This window comes from Marmota marmota, unplaced genomic scaffold (genome assembly GCF_001458135.2).
Source record: "Marmota marmota marmota unplaced genomic scaffold, marMar, whole genome shotgun sequence".
NCBI lineage: Eukaryota > Metazoa > Chordata > Mammalia > Rodentia > Sciuridae > Marmota > Marmota marmota.
The window spans coordinates 36,778,838-36,800,576 of NW_026000174.1; the positions used below are offsets into that span (position 1 = coordinate 36,778,838).

General features: G+C 32.4%; 1 protein-coding gene across 5 annotated transcripts in view; it reads left to right on the forward strand.

Annotated features, from left to right (window-relative positions):
- Positions 1-21,739, forward strand: part of Luzp2 (leucine zipper protein 2) — a 482,138-nt gene that overhangs the window by 433,347 nt on the left and 27,052 nt on the right. The gene's annotated exons all lie outside the window — the stretch shown is intronic.

Genomic DNA, 21,739 nt, shown 5'->3' on the forward strand with positions numbered 1-21,739 from the left:
GGGGGGAGAGAGAGAGAGAGAGAGAGAGAGAGAGAGAGAGAGAGAGAGAGAGAGAGAATTTTAATATTTATTTTTTAGTTTTCTTCAGACACAGCATCTTTGTTTGTATGTGGTGCTGAGGATCGAACCCAGGGCTTCATGCATGCAAGGGGAGCGCGCTACTGCTTGAGCCACATCCCCAGCCCCCAAGTATTATTTAGAAATTTACATGCATCATTTTTCTGTTATAAAAACTATTTATAAAAAAGTTATCATTTTTATAACCTTGAAATCAAATACCAGTGTTTTACAAGATACCCACTAAACCCTTTTTGGTAGGGTTTGGTAGATACCCCTTAAACCCATTTAAGACCAAATGTCTTAAAAGTGTACAGATTTTGGCTTTCCAGCAAATGCAAGCTCTTTAGTTCTTTGCAATTTAAAAAAGAAAATTTACTATTAGGCTTTAGGATTGTTTTCCTTTCCATTCCTTCTTTAATCCCTGCTTTTCTTCTTTCAACATATTTCTTTGATTCAATGACAAGGTACCTAGACTGTATATTTCAGGTCTCACCTTTGGTAAGGGAAGAAAATATTTTAATCTTTTTTCCATATGCTCAAAAATATGTTCATATATGAAAATGAAACTATATATTTTTATGAAATTAGTTTCTATTTAAAGAAACATTTGCATAACTTCATCAAATTTTGCTGAGTTTCTATATTTTCATGTGAACAGAGACTCCCATAGTTTTCCAACTCACATAACTTATTCTCTGATTTGCATCTTAATATCTGGCCTTGACATCTTCCTAAAGTGGGAAACTCTTAGTACAAAATGAAGCATACCGAGAAAAGAAGTCTGACAATCTTAATTAGTATCACTTAGAAATATATTGCTCCTGTCTCTGATTCTATAGTATGCATTTATGCAGTTTTCAACTCTATTAAAAGTGAAACTATTATAAAAAGTTAATTGAACATAGATTTATGAACCAGCATATTTCTTAAAAATTAAAAACAAACATCACTAGTAGAGTGCTAACCCAATTAAAATATATATACAGTCACTGCTACATTCAGCAGATATTCTTGAAGGTGTTTAAAAGAACATTTGAGATTATGAAAAAGTATCCAAAAAATGAACTATGTAGAATATGGATTTCAGTTTAACAGGATATGGATAGTATAAAATTTTTGAGCTATCTACAGATGTAAAATAATATAAACCCCAGGAGTGAATTTTTATTATTCTCATTTACTAATTGTTATTTATTTTTAATCAATATTCATTCATTACATAGTACATACAAGCTATTTAATATTATATTTATTGATTAATAACTACCATTAATTTAAAATTTGCTAATTATTGCCATAGTTTCGTGTTAGTAACTTCCAATTTCTTTTATTTTCTTTTTGCTACATGCAAATGATTGAAACTTATGATAGTTGGAATTCAAAATCATGTTTCTGTTTCCTTAATACTATTGTTTATATATTTGAAAGTATTATTTTTCATTTTAAAAAGAGCAAAGTTTGGCCATATAAAACTAATTGAGTAAATGTACTTCCTGATAAATATTTTTGTAAATATCTTGTGAAATCAAATGAAGATACATATAAATAAATAATTCATGATACAAAATTATTTTACATAACTTTATGTACAACTGTAGTTTATGGCAGTAATTGTTCATAAACTCATTAATTCAGAATTTGCTATATCTGTGTAAAGAAGATGTAAAACCAACTTGTAATTTTCATTATTACTTTAGTAAGAAAGTAATCATTGACCACCTGTTATGTGACAGACAATGTGGCAAATTTTTTAGTAAAATCAATGTAGTTTTATCACAGTTTCATAACTCTCTTCATTGTTGAACTTCAAGGTCCAGTTCATTAAAAAGCATTGGGGAAGTCAAGGGAAAAAAAAGTGTGGGATTCAATTACTAATAGAAAGCATTGATATTCCATAACATTTATAATCAAAGTAATCATCATAAATATCTTAAAACCTGAAAAAAATGTTAAATATTAAACATGAATTTATAACATTTATTCACTCCATACATTTAGGCACCATCGTCAACATTATTTTATGGGCAAAAACCAAAAATGAAGCTTATTGAATTCATACACAAATTGCTCTGGGTTATACACTTGGCAAAGCCAGTGTTTATCTGTTACCCATATACTATGGTTTGAACATTTTTATTCCATCAAAAATTTATTTTGAAACTTAATCACACTATAACAATATAAGGACTATGGCTATGAAGAGGTAATTGATTCATTGTGGCTATGCATTTATGAGTGGGATTAGATGCCTCTAAAAGAGTCCATGATGGAGAGTTTGCCCTGTTTTGCCCCTGTCCTCTGTAACATGAGGGCACAGATTTCTTCTCCTCCAGATAGATGATAAGGCAACAAAGGACCATCTTGGAAGCATGAAGACCATGCTTTCTGATTAGCATTCTGATCTTGAACTTCCCAGTCTTCAGAGCTGGGATACCCAGATTTCTGGAAGTCTTTCCTGTGTTACCAACAAAGTTAAATGTAGTATTGAAAAAAAACAACTACTGTATTATACTTCAGGAATTTGAATGTGACTTGTTTGACCCATATGAGTGTGATCCTAGTTAGGAAGACTTGAATAACTGGGAGGCAAATTTGTCTGGCATCATCACTCACTTAGGTGAGTATTGGGATAATTCAAAGGATAGACATGTTGGGGTCATAGGCTAAAATTTTTACTCAGAACTTCTCCCTTCACTTTTGGGTTCCTCAAGAATGAAATCTCAAGTTAGACAGGTTACTTTCTTGGCAAACACTCGACTTCAAAGGGGATATTTCAGAAAATAGAAATAAGTGACATGTCTTTTATGCGTTTGCCTTGAAAGTCATATAGTGTTTCTTTTGCCATTTCTAATGGTCAAAGTGGCACAAATCTTCTTTGATTCAATGACAAGGTGCTTGGACTGTATATCTTGATAGGATCATCAAGATTATGTGACTACAATTTAAACCAGGACTCTTCAAGAAACAGGATTAAATAGAGACAGACAATATCTATAATTTAGGTGCCCAGAGAGTAGGAAGTGACAGAGAAATGTTTCCATTTCGTTTGTATTCCAGATAGTATTTACACTAGTATATGACTACATTTCTCCAAATTTACTTGCACTGACATCTTCCTTGGCAGAAATATTTCAGAATGTCATCACTAGAAAATTATTGATTGCCTTCAATGAATTAAAAATATTTTGACCTTTATAATATGATGGGAGCCAGTACATCATTTTCTGACAGTGCTAGCAGAATAATGAGTTGTTTTTGTCATACATTAAATGAATGCACTCAACTTTCACTATCTCCTTTGACAGCATTTCAGATGCTTACATCTTCAGTGACTTAAATACAATCAAATGGATATACTTGAAGTTTACTGAGTTTTTAAATTTCTACAGCATGTAATTTTTTACAACTAGTGTGTAAAATTATAATTTACATACATGTTTTGCAATTATATAGTGTTATCATCCATGTTGTTAGTTTTTTGTTTTTATTTGTTCAATACCTTTGACAATGTATAAAAATAAATTATAATGTGCCAGGAATGGTGGACTGTAGTCACAGTGACTAGGGAAGCTGAGAAGTAAGGATTCCAAATTTTAAGACAGCCTANTTTTTTTTTTTTTTTTTTTTTTTTTTTTTTTTTTTTTTTTTTTTTTTTTGGTATTAGGACTGAACCCAGGAGCTCTTTACCACTGAGTTACATCCCCAGTTCTTTTGTTTTTTATTCTCTTTTTTTTTTTTTTAAAGAGAGAGTGAGAGAGAGAGACAGAGAATTTTAATATTTATTTTTTAGTTTTCGGCGGACACAACATCTTTATTTGTATGTGGTGCTGAGGATCGAACCCGGGCTGCATGCATGCCAGGCGAGCGCGCTACCGCTTGAGCCACATCCCTAGCCCCTTGTTTTTTTATTTTGAGATAAGGTCTCACTAAGTTGCTGAGGGACTCACTAAGTTGCTGATGCTGGTCTCAAACTTGTGATCCTCCTGCTTCAGCCTCTCAATAATTGAAATTATGGGTCCAGACCACTGCGGCAGCTGCAATTTATTTGTAAATTTTAATTTCAGTTATTTCAATATGTTTTTCAAAAATGTGAATATTTTTAGTCAAGTAGAATCGCTAATTTACCATCAGGAGAGATATAGGACTCAGCGTTGGTAATAAATTGTTTAACTATTTGCAACTTGGTTATCCTGTGAAAACAACGATGAATTAAAAGATGAAATTAGGAAAATCATTTATGAATATCCTGGGAGTGGTCCAGAGGAAACACTGAAAGAGATTCACTGCAACTGCAATTGCTAGAAACAGAGGATGAAAGAGACTGACACAGTTAGTACATATTCAATTATATTATTAGACAATCTAAGAGTTGAAGATTTAAGTCTGATTCAAGTTAGAAAGGAAAAGGAGCTAAATGGAGGTCAGCAGGATTTCCTGCAAATCCTTCCTGATTTTTATTTATCAACAATACTTTTCACTCATAGTCCAATTCTTACTCAAATATTCAGGAACTTTTATACTTCTCTTTAATGAATTCATCTCAAATTTCACCTCTTTGACTTTTTATTTATTGCTTCTATGGCATGTATGGAGTTCTATACTGTTAGTATGGCATCTTCTGAAAATTTTAACATTTTAATTCTAACCTGAATACCTTGACTAGGCTGTGAGTTCCTCATAAATAAACACCTTCATGAGATTTTATTTTATTGTCAACACTCAGAAAGCAGGCTCTTAGTAAATATAAATACTCATTTAGTAATTACTGTCTTGAATTGAAGATTACTGCCAAAGTTGTAAGTTAATCTTATACATAGTTTTTTAAAAAATATATTGTCATCAATTTAAAACTGTGTGACTGTATATGTGTGTGTGTGTGTGTGCACGGTTGCGTGTGTGATAGAGAAAGGGGGGGCTATGAGAGAACCATTTCACCATGTTTTTCATTAGAAAATAAATTCCATCAAATGTGATGAAGCAGCATAAATTTTAACTGAAGTGAGTTAATTGAATTAGCTGAGGGATAACAAACTCCATGAAAACAGGTATATCGGGTTCTTTGCATGATAATATATTCCAAACATTCAGAACAGGAAGAGACATACAGAAAATTTTCAATCCCTATTTGTTGCATGAATGAATGGCTCAAAGGGAAGTGAGAGTTCCTTCCATATGACATGATTAATCATACCTGAAAATTTTCTAATCTAAATAAGAAATATTGCTATTTCCTGTCATCTATTTTAAATTTTATTTGAAACTACAATAATGCTCCCAAAATATTATGACTTATAAATTAGCCTATTTGATGACCTTCCTATTGAAAGTTTTATACATGTGTGTTATTATTGTATTACCTAAAGTGTATGGCTACTTTCAACTTTTTTTTTTTCTTTAAACATACACGCCACTCATTCACATTTTTGGAACACTCTTTTCACTTTTCCTAGAAATTTTTCAATAATAAAGTTTGAAAATTTCACTAAGTGACAAGATATAAAATGTATTACTACCTATTAAGTTTCAAGAGAATTATGCAGCACTTCACACAAATCGTTCATCAATTTCAAATAAATAATTTCAATACTCCGTTAACTATGGAGATCTAAGATTTGGGGAAAATAGACCCTTGCTAAAGATTCAATGAAAACTGAAGAGTTAGGATTTGGTTTAAGGGCTGTCTATCTGAATAAAAGAATAGTGCTGTGCTATATTGACTCACCTGGCCAGACCACTTAAGTGGTGTGGAATGGGAGATAAATACAAATCAATTCCAGATCTGTTTTCCTTGGTCTTTCAATTGCAATAAAATAAACAACTATTGAATGGCAAATAAAAGAGCTGAACTGTTAGAATTTAAACAGTCAATACCAAAACCTATCTATGTCCTAAGGATGTGGGTTATTTGCAGCTCTCCTCTAAGTAACTTTCTCTTGGGAAATATATCAGAGGAGGTGAGAGTACCAATCTTCTTTTGCCTTCTAGTAGTAGTTCATACACTTATTTGCTTTTGCATCTCCCAGCTATTATTAGGAACACAAAGTATACATATATTTAGAAATTTAATTTATTATTAACAAACTCACCCTGTGCTATTGTAGAAAGTCTATTTTCTCTCCCTTAATTGTTCTTGTTCTGATAACTTTGATTGATTACAATTGTCACACCATCTTTCCTGTGATTAATATTATGTCATTTAAATTATTTCACATTTTTCCTGTTTTTTATAAAAATTTTCTCTTATTTATGTTATTTTCACTTTCTTGAATATACCATTTGAAGCACATTCTTTTTTGATTTGAAGAAGTCCAATATGTGTATATTTCTTTTTTGTGTTGCACATTTGTTGTAATTTAATAAGACTTTGCAAAATGTAATATTATGAAGATTATGTCCTGTTTTATTTTAAAAGACCATGGTTTTAAGTTCATATGTCTAGGTATATATGTACATATGAACTTAAAACCACGGAATGTTAATGGTGGGTGTGTGTGTGTGTGTGTGTGTGTGTGTGTGGTCCAGTCTGGGGTCATTTTTTTGTGTGGTATTTGGCAGTTATCCATCTTCATTTGTTTGAATGTACTTACCAAGTTGGAATTCTTATGGTGTCTTTTTTATGGTCAATAAATCATGATATAAGTATTTACTTCTGCACTTGATTCTAGTTCATTAATCTCTTTACCTGTCTTTCTTCCAATGTCTGTGTAAATTACTATGGATTAGTAAAATTGTAAAATCAGGAAATGTTATTTCTGCAGGTTTTTTTTTTATTTTTCAAGTCACTTTTGCTATTCTTGATTGTTGCATTTTCATGTGAATTTTAAAATCATCTTGTCAATTTCTAAAAGTAAATTAACCTATAATTTACAGGTATAAAATTGAATCTGTAGATAAGTAGAAAGAATAATATTGCTTAATTATATTAAAATTTAATGTTTTTGTTCTTCTGATTGTATAGACTCATTTTCTTCATTTTATTTGTTCAATACCTTTGACAATGTATAAAAATAAATTATAATGTGCCAGGAATGGTGGACTGTAGTCACAGTGACTAGGGAAGCTGAGAAGTAAGGATTCCAAATTTTAAGACAGCCTAGACTACTCATCAAGATCCTCTCTGAAAATAAAAAAAAAATTTAAAAATGGGATCTAGCTCTGAACAGTAGGCCATAAGGTTCAAACCTCAGTATATAACAAACACAATATAATATACAGAAAAACAGTTCTTACCAACTTTGTAATAAATTGAATATCTCAAATATTAAAGTTTTCTATCTGTAGGTTCATGCCACTATTTATCATATATTTCTCTTTTATTTGGTTTTGTCTTTGGATAATTAAATATAAGATTATATCCACTGTAATACCTTTAACTACAAATTATATTATCAGTATTTTTTTCATAAGATTATGTTGAGTGATGTTTCTCTTATTTATAAACCATAGTTTTTTCATTCTTGACATGATTCATGATTTCATTGATATTTTTAAGTTATTTTTTCATCCTTTAAATAATGCATCTGTATCTATCTTTCTGTCTCTGTCTCTCTCTGTCTCTCTCTGTCTCTCTCTCTCTCTCTCTCTCTCTCTCTCTCTCTTCAGTTAAACAGATTCTTGTGAAATCATTCATCCCTCAAGACCTCTTTCAAAATTCTCTGGAATAGTCTAGTGTACTCCTCACTTCATGGATAAATCTTGAGATTATGAAATCTCGGAGTTTTACATCAAATACCATATTTTGGGAGTGAGGATACTCCACCATGGTGGTACCCCAAACTGTGTAGCCTCTGAGAATTAACAGCTTACAGTTGTTTAAATAACAATTTTCCTGTTCCAGAGGTTTTACCTATCTTTGAACAATAATGGCTGGATAAAATCCAGATCATCCATCTGAAAGTTCCTGCCTAACTTTCTAATTTCTATATTTATTTCATAAAAGCTAGTGCTCTCAGCCTTCTTAAACTCTACTTGCCTGTATTCAACTTAGCAGTATTTCTGGGCTCTACTTTGGGGTATATCATCATCTTCTATAACAAAATGCCTGACTGGGGATGATGTATAAAGAAAAATGGTTTATTTAGCCTACTATTCTGGTGGTTGGCCGTTCCCATCAGTGTGGTGTTCTGCTTGATGAGGGCACCCCCTTAATTGCCTCACGGTATAGAAGATAAGTGGGGAAAAGGCCTGATGCAGGAGGAGCAAGTAAATGGGGTGGCCTTACTGCATAACAAACTACTTTTATGAGAAATAACTCACTTTGTGAGGCCAGCATTAATCCCTTTAAGGGAGCTATCTCAGTGGCCTAATTATCTTTCATTAGGACCAACCTTTAAAGGTTCCACCATCTCAGCACAACTATAATGGGGACTGACTTCGCCACACCTGAAGTTTTGAGGGAAAAAAAGTACATTGAAACCAGGTCCTGTGCCAAAGAATTACTTCCAAACAGAAAGGCTTGAAGCTTGTGAAATTTACCTCTCATTTTCTAATATCTAAGGAAGGTCATTTTATAAATTTTGTGTGATTTTCTAATTACTTGCTCTTATAAGATACTTAGTTTTTGTAACTCCATGCTTGTTGAAAGCTGAAGTCCTTTAAAAACCATTTTGAGTGTGAAATTTTTCTTTCTGCTAGGAATCAATGTCAACACTTTTTGTTGTTGTTGTTTTGGCCTCATATTTGCTAATTCAAGAATGCACTTTAAACTTTTAATCCTAATTTTGTATTATTTGCCTCCTTCATATATTTTAATCTATATTGTACATTTTCAATTAATACCATTGAGCCTTATCCATTTCAAATATGATTATTTTCACACTTTGAATATCTTAGGTATAACGATTTCAACTTTATAAACCTCCATCTCTCTCTGACTAATTACTTTTACTAACCTATGGCACTTCAGTTACACTTCTACAAGCAGGGAAAAAGCAAGTTAAACCTTCCATTAACTTCCTGATTCCAAGTAAACCATAGGCCAAGGTATGAACATTGCATTGAGAAATAGCCACAGAAAAAAAAAATTTCCTCCTGTTCCTGAAAACATAAGTGTCATTCCTATAATTATTCAGAATGTTTCTCTCAATTACATCTTTCACTTCAGACATGTACAAATTTTGATGGCAAAATATGACAAATAAATTTCCAGAAGATATCCACTTGAAAAGAAAACTAAAATTTTTCTTTCAGTAAGGAATTTATCTTCCAATCACAGTGTAAGAGTCTAAAGAATTTTATGTAGTATCTTAATAATAAAAAATAAATTTCTACAGATTTAGGCAGAATGCATGGCTTTTAATGTTTAGAAGCTATCACTTATAAAGTTAAAATTTAGGTGTACTTTTATTGCATTTGGCTATGATATTATTTATTTATTTATTTATTTATTTATTTATTTATCAATTTGTTTAGTATGCCTCATGAATTCTGTGTAACTGACAAATTTATAGGGAAACCAAAAGTATATTTATTCTTTTTGGTTCAAAATATAAAATATAAAAATACATTCTCATCACCAAGAATAATAATGACTACACTTTAAAGGACACAAGCAATGTATTACATATTATGACACACTTTACACAGGTGAATATTTTAATACAAAAAATAACAATATAGGTTAAGTCCCATTATTATTCTGATTTTTAAAAATTAAATAATGTTCCTATGACACTTGAGCACAGGATCCTCAAGTGTCATAGGAACATTATTTATGTTTGGTGAAACCAAAACAACAGAGAGCCTATATCCTATCAATTACTGTAAAAATAATAAGTGGTAAATCCACATTTGGACCCACACTCTGATTACATATTCAGTACCATTTTTGATGAATTAATCCTCAAACATATCCTTGTTGTCTAATTAATAGGGAGGGAAATGATTGCTTTCATGTACTTGTACTACATAGTGAGGACTTAATTGTGGAAATATAAAATTAAAAAGTATTATGTTAGTGTAACTAAAACTGATTAGAAATTACTATAATTTACAAGGTAAATAATTTTCTACCAAATAATTGTGAACAGAGGACTTATTTTTAATATCCAATGCTGTGTTTATTTAACATTTTTCCAAGCGCCATAATCCTCAAAAATGAGTAAATAAATACAAATACTAATTAAGGAATATATAAAAGTCATGTCTTTACCTTAAAATGAAACTTCTGAATAATTTCTCTAAATATCATTTCAATAGAATACATATTCCAACAAATTGGGCAATGAAATAGAGTATCTTAACAAAGGATACAAAATTAATCAAAATTCAATTGCTTATGCTCAAATATAAATGGAAATAAAATACAATACATATTTTAAATGACATTTTATTTAACCTTAATCAAAAACGTGATTTTTGAAAATTTCTACAACCAAATTTTAGTCAATGTAGGTCATTGTTCCCATGAGTTATATTATTAATTATTATTTATATTCCACATATAGTAACACATTCTCAAATATCTATTATATAACAAATAAAGTCGGATTTATTAAAGTATTAATTATAATATTCATAATACTTTTTATCTGATGACCCAATAAAACATACAAATATTAACTAATTTTATAGGGTTTTATTTACATTAAACATGTGTAAAGAGATTGCTCTATTATTACAGCCCACAAGAGATTAGAGACACTCAAATTATTTTTTAAAACCTGTTATTTCCTCTTTGATTTCATTTTTGAGAATATCTGAGATGCCCATGACTAATTAAAGGAATTATTTTTTAACAGATTATTTTCACTTGTAGTTTAATTATTTAAGAATTAATCAAAAAGAAATATGTGAATTATAATTAATATGGTCCCAGGGTCTCACTTTCTAATAAATTGGCCTATTAACCTTTGATACTACCACTCCTTTGATTCCTCATCCCAACATGTGCTTTCCTCTTCCCTGCATCTTTACTTTCACTTAGGGCCAAATAGGGATAGCCCAAACTTGGCATTAAAAATAATTCTACTTTGGGGCTGGGAATGTGGCTCAAGTGGTAGAGCGCTTGTCTGGCATGTGTGCGGCCTGGGTTTGATCCTCAGCACCACATACAAACAAAGATGTTGTGTCAGCCAAAAACTAGAAAATGAATATTAAAGAATTCTCTCTCTCTCTCCCTCTCTCTCTCTCAAAAAAAAAAAAGAATTAAAAAAAATAATAATTCTACTTTGAATTTCTTGCTCAAGTGTCATAGGAACATTATTAAATATGTGGTAAATCATGATTTTGTTTTATTGGGTATGGTAATATTTTGGATGTTGGTTTTGCTTGACTGCAGAGATGATCAGGCTGATTACTTGTCTTCAATCATTTGGGTGGCAGCTTGCCCAACACACTGTTTTTTCAGTTAATGACAGCTTAACTGACTATACAGCCAGGGTGGGGGATAACAGCAGCTCTAATTAACTAATGGAGGCAGCTCAACATGACTTTGCAGCATGGAATGCTCACAACTGGACCTACTGTGCATTTTGGGTGGATTGTGGTGGTGCCTCACCAGGTCATAAAGATTGTTTGGGTTGATTACTCATCTTGGGTTAATTAGGTTAGTGACATAATCAAGTACAAACTGTGTGGTAACAGGGATGGAAGTGTAGTTCTGTCTCCAATGTGACTTCCATGCACCCTGGGATATAGTGTTTAAGTGAGAGACAAGGCATGTTCCCTCTCTGGAGCAAACCTATGGAACAGACTCCAGAAAACTCCCCTAATTTGGTTCTAAACTTGTACCTTGAATCCTTTGTCTGTGGCCAGGTTGCTCATGTCCGCAATTTTGGTGTCTGCTGGGACTCCATTGTTTACCCTTTAGCCTAATCGCAGTGTGGAGTCTCCCTAGCCAGGGAACTTTGGCTATAGTTTTAGTGTACTTTCTTACATGCTCTATGCAACTGCCTCAGATGTCCTATCCCACAAGATTCCTACCCCTCCCTTGCTAGATTACTTCAAAATTCAACTATTTATTGGTTATTGTGTTTTTTCTTTGTAAAAGAGGGGTGAACATTGGTTATTTATATTTGGGCCCCTTTTCATTATTATTATTATTTTGTTTTAAACTAAGTACCTTTTTGTCTAGACTTTGACTAAAATACAGAGGTGGAGTGACTGGACTACTTTAATTTTGCCACTCCCAGTTCCACACAGGTAAATTTACCATTGAATATTACCCAAAGTGTCTCATCCATTACAGAATCATTACTGATATTCATTACTGAATCCTCCCCCCCACTTGCAGCACCCTGCTTCAAAACTCATACAAATAAAGTGAACTATTTGTTTTACCGCATATTTCACTTAATTTTCATGCTTTAGAACATCTGCAGTCTATTCATCTTATGCTTATATTTAATTTTGAATATCAATCTGCTTTGCTGAGCATTTAATTGACATGTTCTCAGGTCTCCCACTTAGACAGAATATAATATGCTTCTACTTCCTGTATCTTGATCAGTCTCTAACATGAATAATCAGGAAATGTGGACAAGATTGATGCTTTCCTTATTGCATGCTGGCAGTAATGCTAAAAACCATCTGCCAGATTTATATCCTTTCTTCTCAACCTCCAAATATAGTGTATAGCCATGACTGAACTGTCCATACCCATTGAAACCCTTTTTGGAACCATTCTTCAAAACCCTTCATATTCTCCTCATCCCTCCCGATTATCCTGCTTAAGGCCTTTAAATGGCCCATTAAAATCTCAAATGTGATTACATCACTAGTAATAGAGTCAGATGCATTCCATGGTCGCAGTAACTTGAAACTACACTGAAAACATACCCATAAGCTTAATATCTTATAGACATATATATATAAAACAAATGTTATATATACATGTAATTTTAATTTTAATTTGAAATGTAAAAATATACATTTCATATGATCATGCCAGATATTCTTATATTTTAATTTAATTTTGAGCCATTTGTTAATAACTTTGGGAAAAACTATTATTGTGTGTATGTGTAGAATATCGATTCTTTGTAACATTTACATTCCTATTAACATAAGGCTACCCAACACTAACCATATGTAATATCAACTACTGATTAAAATCACATTGATTATTTTTATTATAGAAATAATATAGAGTTGTAACAGATAATATTTGGAAAATATTTAAATTGTAATAATACTAATATAAGTTGGCATTTATTTATACTCATGTCAATCCTCAAAAAAGGCAAAAACGAAAAACACAATTACCCTCATGTTTTTAAAATACATTTGCTTTTGGAGCACTTTCATACTTACAAAATTATTTGATAGTATACATTTTCTGTATAAATTTCATTAAACTTTATGTATGTTAACATCCTTTATAACTATGGCACATTTATCTAAACTAATTTAACATCAGTACATTACCATTACCAAACTACAAAGTTTCCTTAGTTTGCATGTTTCTCCACTATATATTGGATTTCAGGATCCAATCCATGGTACCACATTGAATTTAGTTATCTTGTCTCCTTAGTCTTCCCCGGTCTGTGACTGTTTTAGTCTTTCCTCATTTTTTATGACCTTTACATTTGGGGGATATCTTGTCTCCTTAGTCTTCCCTGGTCTGTGACTGTTTTAGTCTTTCCTCATTTGTATTGACCTTTACATTTTTGGAGAGTAACTCAGATATTTTGTGGAACATTTTGCCAAATGGTTCTGTCTGATGGATTTGCGTGCTTAGACTGGAGTTACCAGATTTTGTAAATAATATCACAGATCCTTTTTAGTAGCATATAATAGACTCATGATACCCACATGAAATTTTGGAGATTTTAAACATCGTGACTTGGATAAGGTGATATCTACCAGATTTCTCTAAAAACTTACTATTTTTACCTTTATATATTTTATTTCTTGGAATTGAATCACTATATTGAACCTACACCCAAAGGAAGGGGATTGAAGCTCCTCCTTTCAAAGGGAAGGGCCTTCATATTATATTTCTATATATTCATTTATGTGTGTGTGTGTGTGTATAAAATAAAGCACCTTCCCTTTGAAAGGAGGAGCAGAAGTATAAATGTATATTATTCTATGTATATATATACACACATGCATATAAAAATTATTCAGAATTCTCCCATGAGGAATATTTATCTCTTCTTCTATGTTTATGTATTTATTCAATCTTTTATTTATATTAGTATAAACTTGTAGATATTTATTTATTTTGTCTTTTGGTTATAATCCAATACTATGATTGTCAATTTATTTTTTCTTTTAAGAAGTTCTTATTTTTCAGAGTGCTTTTAGGTTCATGGCTAAACTGAACAAACAGCACAGAGTTCTCATGTGCCTCGCTGTCTCCACACAGGCACAGCATCCCCCAGTGTCCTGCACCAGTGTGATATGTTTGTTAAAAATGATGAATGTACACTGACCTATCACCATCACCTTGAAACCACTGTCTCATGCAGAAATATGAGTGGGAGAATGACTGGCATGTTGTTTTCATCTAGTATTGCATAATTTACCCCTTGGAAATGACTTCAGAGTTTCATATCCTAGAATGTGCTTTGATATAACATTATTTAAAGACCCATAAGATTTGAAGGGATTTATAGGTTTCTCCTCTCATAACTGACTATTCTCTGTAGCACTTGCTGCATGTCAAAATCTTTTTGGAAATGTATTTTTTTTCTTTTCTAACATTTTTATCTGAACAAGCATGAATAGTTTCCCAGCATCTTTACCAGAAAGAAAGTTAGTCAAAGCATGTTCACTTTGGGAAGACTACTATGTCCAATATCACATGTCTGTTTTAACTAGGGCCACCAAAGTCATTTTCTGAAACTTGTAAAATGAAGTGTTCAAGAAAAATCATCTTCCATTTATCATTAACAAATAAAGTATAATAATCCATCCCCCCGCCCCCCTCCATTTTTATTTCATAATATTGTCCGTCAGGATGGCCAGGTCCTCCAAGCCTATTTCCTGAAGCTTCTTATGGGGTTTTTAGAACAAAGCTCCATTCTCCTTCATTTGAAGAATCACTCTTATTGCATTCTATGCATCCTTCTTATGTTTCACAAGTCACATAAACTTCATTTCTGCTGTCATTCCTCTAGAGTTATATTTCTGGTGTTGGTGTACATAACAATAAATATGTTCTGTCATTATCAAACACTTCAGTTTTGATTTGACATTTAAATATCTGCCAGCATTATTTATTTTCATATCTATTTCTCCTGCACAGATGTTATCTCTTAAAAATACTTTGATTTTTGAAGCCTTGTACATTTCTATGACATGTTAGTGCCCAATTAACAATTAATAATTCTTCTTGATGTGTACTTCAAAAATCCTTCTATTGATCACACTACGAGAGATAAAATACATAATAAGCATAGGGTTGTATGAAGCCAATAAAGTAATTTGAGTAATTTGGAGAGTTTATTAGATTAGAACTGTTACAGTAATCTCAAAATTACTAGGGGGTATTCTGAATACAGCAGTGTAGAAAGATGAAAAGCACCCCAGATCTTTGTGCTGAAGATTGATTGCAAAACTAACCAACTCTAGAACCCTTCTATTTTAAAGATTTCATACTTGAGATAATAAACCCTTGGTGTTTACACTACTGTTAGTTGAAGCTTATAGATCTCACAAATAAGTGATTTTTAACTGATACCAAGTCTTTTGTGTGTAAGAAAAGTGTGTAGTTTAAATATTTTTTTTAAATATATATTTTTAAGTTTTCAAAGGACCTTTATTTTATTTATTTATATGCAGTTCTGAGAATTGAACCCAGTGCCTCACACATGCTAGGCAAGTGCTGTACCACTTAGCCACCACCCAAGCCCCCAGGTAAACTACATCCAGCCCTTCATACCTCCAGGCACTGTGTCCATGGATTTAGCCAAATGAACACTAAAAATACTAAGGAACAAAAATTTTGTATGTCCTGGACATGTACAGACTTTTTTCCTTCATTATTTTATTACCAATCCATTAGGACAACTATCTGCATAACACTTATATTAAGTATTATAAGTAAATTGTTGGTAACTTAAAGCATATGGAAGGATGTGAGGAGGTTATATGCAAATGCAGCACTATTTTACAAAAATATCCTGGGTTTTTTGTACCTGAGAGGAGTGTGTTGGAACCAATTTCTTGTGGATGTGAAGGGTTGGCTATCTATTTAAAAATCTATGAAATAACAGAATGTGAAGAATAGTTTGATGAGACATCTATGAAAAATTTAAGGAAGACTCATTAGTGCAGGTATATTCAAATGGTGTTTCCAAGGATGAATGAGAATTTACAAGGAAGAGGGTAAGGGGAAGTATAAATTCTAGACATAGACAGAGGAGATTTCTTGGAAAGCTGGGAATGGAACCACCATTTGACCCAGCTATTCCCCTTCTCGGTCTATTCCATAAAGACCTAAAAAGAGCATGCTACAGGGACACTGCTACATCGATGTTCATAGCAGCACAATTCACAATAGTAAGACTGTGGAACCAACCTAGATGCCCTTCAATAGACGAATGGATAAAAAAAATGTGGCATTTATACACAATGGAGTATTACTCTGCATTAAAAAATGACAAAATCAGAATTTGCAGGGAAATGGATGGCATTAGAGCAGATTATGCTAAGTGAAGCTAGCCAATCCCTAAAAAACAAATGCCAAATGTCTTCTTTGATATAAGGAGAGTAACTGGGAACAGAGTAGGGACGAAGAGCATGAGAAGAAGATTAACATTAAACAGGGATGATAGGTGGGAGGGAAAGGGAGAGAGAAGGGAAATTGCATGGAAATGGAAGGAGACCCTCAGGGTTATACAAAATTACATACAAGAGGAAGTGAGGGGAAAGGGAAAAATAATACAAGGGGGAGAAATGAATGACAGTAGAGGGGGTAGAGAGAGAAGAGGGGAGGGGAGGGGGGATAGTAGAGGATAGGAAAGGCAGCAGAATACAACAGACACTAGTATGGCAATATGTAAATCAATGGATGTGTAACTGATGTGATTCTGCAATCTGTATACGGGGTAAAAATGGGAGTTCATAACCCACTTGAATCAAAGTGTGAAATATGATATATCAAGAACTATGTAATGTTTTGAACAACCAACAATAAAAATTTAAAAAAATAAAATAAAATTAATGCTAATCCCCAATTGCTTAAAAATTAGGGTAATTCATTCTTTGTTCTCATGAACACTTTGGTGATGAGCAGTCGTTTCATATCATATGAGTAACACCACATATAAAAAAAATCTTTAAGAAATAACCAGGAAGGGAAATGTGTGCTTAAAACCACATCCCTGACAATATTATGAATTACTGAAGACCACTTTTTCCAAAAATAGGTGTTTAAAATTTAGATTTACAAACATGAAAGATTGATTACTCTCGTTCTGTTCCATGTACTTATGGGCACTTACCACTTTAAGCCTTAAATTTTGCCAGTCTAGTATACAAATTGATAGCTCACTTGGGTATTAAATTGCTTTTTCTTAAATATTAATAAGATAGAGTCATCATTTGCTCATGTAACATGCAATTTGGGTTTTCAATTTGAAGAATGGTTACTTATATCTTTTCCTTTTTCTAATTTGAAGTTTGTTATTTACTTATATATTCATGAGAATCTTTTTTTATATATTCTGGTTAAAACCTTTTGATTTGCAAACAACTATTTATATTGGGGTGTGTGATATGATTTTTCCCCACTATATTATTGATCTCTTTCATAAACAAATTTTCCATTTTATTTAAGCATTGAGAAATCATATTTTTTTCAAGAAAGTGGCTGATTTCCCATGGATTAACATAGGAAAGTGTTCACAGTATTGTCTGTGGCCTATGCATCTTTTTTGTTAGATTTTATTTTATTCATTTTTATTGTTATTTTATTCTTTATGATGTTCCCAGGACTTTGCACATGATAGGCAAGTACTAGCCTACCACTGAACTGCATCTCTAACCCTATCTTCTAAACTTCTCCTGTAAATAAATTTACACCAACTTCCTTGCTCCAAATAATATATTTTTTAGACATTGATATTCAGGAAATATTACATTTACTATGCCTTAATATTTTCAAATACTAAAATTTTCTAACTTTGTTCCTCCTCTCTTACATCAGCTTTTCCCTCCTTATTTGAACTACTTTCCTAACATTTTAAGTTACTTGCCTTATTCTCTTTTTATGTCTAAGCATTTTGAATTTATAAATTTCCTACAAAAGTTTCCTTTTACTATATTCCAAATATTTAAAATAACTATTGTGGCCCCCATGGCCTTTACTCAGTTCCCTGGAAGTCAGGAGGTAAGTCAGATTAGAAATATTAAAGGTATGAGAAACTAAAAAAAAAAAAGAAGACAAGATTCAGAAATAAATGAACAGCTTGCGACATGGTGGTATGATCTTGCAGTGATGGAAGCTGTATCTAAAACCAAAATGGAGCTTGCAGTCTTTATTTAAATGGGTTGGAAACAGCAATGGGGAAAACAGGGAGAAGTTGATTGAGGCTTAGCAGGTTATGCCTACTTCCTCTCCCTTCTGGCTGCTGTATTTGAACCTAGGGTTGCCTGGACCAGGGCAGGGTGTCAGCAAAATCTGGGCTGTCTCAAGTTGGTGGAGTTTCATTGAGAGTTCTCAGAAAAGCAAACCTCCCTGCCTTGAGATGGCTCAAATAAACCTATAATTCACTCACGGCCCCCAATAATATACCATTTTTATCTGAAATCCAATTTAAGACTTTTTAAAAGTCTATTATGAATTTCTCTTGGATGTATGAGTTCTTCATAAATGTATTTTTTAAAATAGAAACATAGTAAATTTTGAATAGATTTCATGAAAAGGAAAAATTAAAATTGAAAACCAATTGACAAAAAAATGGAGATTATACAGATTTATCTCTATGAGAACAATATACTTGTAAAGGGACCTTAAAAATAGTCAGTGATGGCAGGAGGGAGTTGGGATTTGCTACTATACCAGGCACAGAGAGTTACAATGTTGTAGGCCTGTAAATAGGAAGGGAGTAAAGACTCAAAGCCTGTGAAATGCTTATTAGCAGATGGAGGAGACCAGGGAGTATAATTTTGGTCCTAGTACATTCAGAAAGAAAAACAAACAAACAAAAAAAAGAACAAAACAAAGACTCATTAGGAATCTTAATTTTAGCCTGCTGAAAATCATACAAGATATCAAGCCACCCAGAACTTTAAGATAATGAATGTCCATTAACTTGGTATGTTGTGATATGTTATTCTAACAGAGGAAAATTAGTATGTTGGTATTGCTTCAGACTCAGTAACACTAGGACTTTGGAGAAGTGTCTTAATTAATATCTGAGTTTCTATGTTATTTTTTGGACAAAAAAGGGGATTCTAAAGCACAATTTTCTTTACCTTTTAGTATTCCTTGAATTAAGTTATATTATTACTCTAGCGCTCCCTACCATACAAATATCCTTAAATAGTGTCAAATTTTTTTCCATCACTTAGAATCACAGAAATGTTCTCAGAAAGTGCTTGGGAAGGAAGGTGTGATTGAACCTGGCCGTGTAGCATGGACAGGGTTTGTAATTATATCCAGGGAAGAAACTAAATTGAAATAAGTAGAACAAATTGAAGAAAGACACAGAAGATTGTGTAGGACTGGTTCGGAAAACACTGAATTGCTAGAATTTGCTGCGATGGAGTGCCTATCAAACACACACATCTTTGACAATAGAGACAGCGCTTAACCATCCTGTATACCATAGTTTCTGAACACATTAGACCAAAGGAAGTTTCGAGTAAAGCTCAAGATTTGATTTTGTCAATAATAAAGTCATTTATTTTGCCACTAGGGAGTTATTCAGTGACTCTTATTTAGAAATAACTCTATTATAAAAAATCCCACAAGATTTTCTTATCCCTCTTAGCAATCATCTTACTTTAGCAAAGAATCTGAAGTTGCAGAGCTGGAAAGAAACACTACCTTGAACCTTGTGTGTCTTCATTTTAAAACTGTTAATATGGGAAGCACCTTAAGGGTGAGGAATATAAAAGTAACCACAGACAAATATATGTGTATCTCTGTACTTCCTGGTAAGTATTTCCTGGTAAGGTAAACAAGGAAGAAGGGTAACCAAGATGCATATTTTCTTCTGATGCATATTAGAAGGACTTTAATAAATGAGGAACAAAGAAATATTAATGCAAAGTATTAGTTCAACTTTGAAAAATATCTATTATTTATTTTGATTGCACCAAATGACCTCATCTGATGACGGAGAGGAGGAGCAATGACATATATTCTCCTTTCCACTTCTATTTTTAAATTTTCTAAAACACTCTGGAATATTTTTCTTGAAAAGTTGTTTTTATTTGCCTATTTATCTATTGATTTTTAGACATGACATTCTGTCATGTTGCTCAGGGTGGCCTCTAACTCCTAGGTTCAAGCCATCTGCTGCCTCAGCCTCTTGAGTGGCTGAGACTATAGGAACTTGCCACAACACTTGGATTTGACAATATTTTAAAATGTTGTTACATAAAATGTCTCTCATTTTATATGTTTATGTATTTTATTTTATTCTATTCTGCTTTCTCAAAACAATTACTTGGCCATCCAGCAAGGCTTACTGAAATTGAAATGTATTTTGGTGAACTGTACTGCATAAACAGATTCTGTAAAGTTTTCTTTTTTCTTTTTCTTTCTTATTCTTATTTATTTATTTATTTATTGTTTGTTTGTTTGTTTTGTTCTGTTTTAACAGGTAGCAAATAATATAGATAAACCTGACCCTGGAAGAAGTCATTCCATAATTTGAGCTTAAAGAGGGTGCTTATCATAGTGCAGATGAATCTCATCAATCATTCTTAAATATAAGGAGGGAGTACTAAGATAGAGTTGAAAAACCAAAGAAATTAAAATCTAACAGCATGGATGAAGTCACTAGCTATATCATACAAATAACAGGTTTTTATTGCTGAATCAATGTAGCTTCCAGAGTTTTCGTTTGTTTACTTAACATATGAAAACAATAATACCTGCCACACACAGTTCTGTTATAATATTTCAAGAGTTCTCTTATTTTTTAAAATTATATCAAGTATTTTTTTTTGTCAGTCTTCATGGTAGGTATGAAAATTCACAGTGACAAAAGAAGTGTTGTCCTTGTCTTTAAAGTGTTCATAATCTCACTTTTGGTAAGGATTCATGGGAACTAAATCAAGTCAATTGAACAAAATAACAACTTCAATCATGTCATTCATCTTCATAATCCTCATTAAGCACTTGGAGAGATAGCTGAAGAGCCCACTGCGTGTGTGGCTTGGTCAGCGTTATTCACTATCAGAATAGGTCTTTAGAACTAATTGTGTCTCATTGGTTCAGCTCTTTGTGGCCCTTTTCTTGGCATCTGATTGACAATGGTATAGATTCTATGCATCTCCTTTGTGTCCCTCAGGAGTCTCTGTTCCTCGTGGCCTTTTGTCAGTTTCCTCAATGCTACTATTTCTTATTTTTGCATTTCAGATATCAGAGTAAATCTGATTATTGTTTACTGTATCTTGTTCATAAACATGATTAATATCATTTGGTTTTGAGACAAAAGATTTCACTTAAATGCTTGTCAGTTAGCTGAGGTATACTTGGTGATTGTACATACAAATATACATATAAAGTGAATCATATCTTATATATTCAGTCTATCTCTATATCCCTACA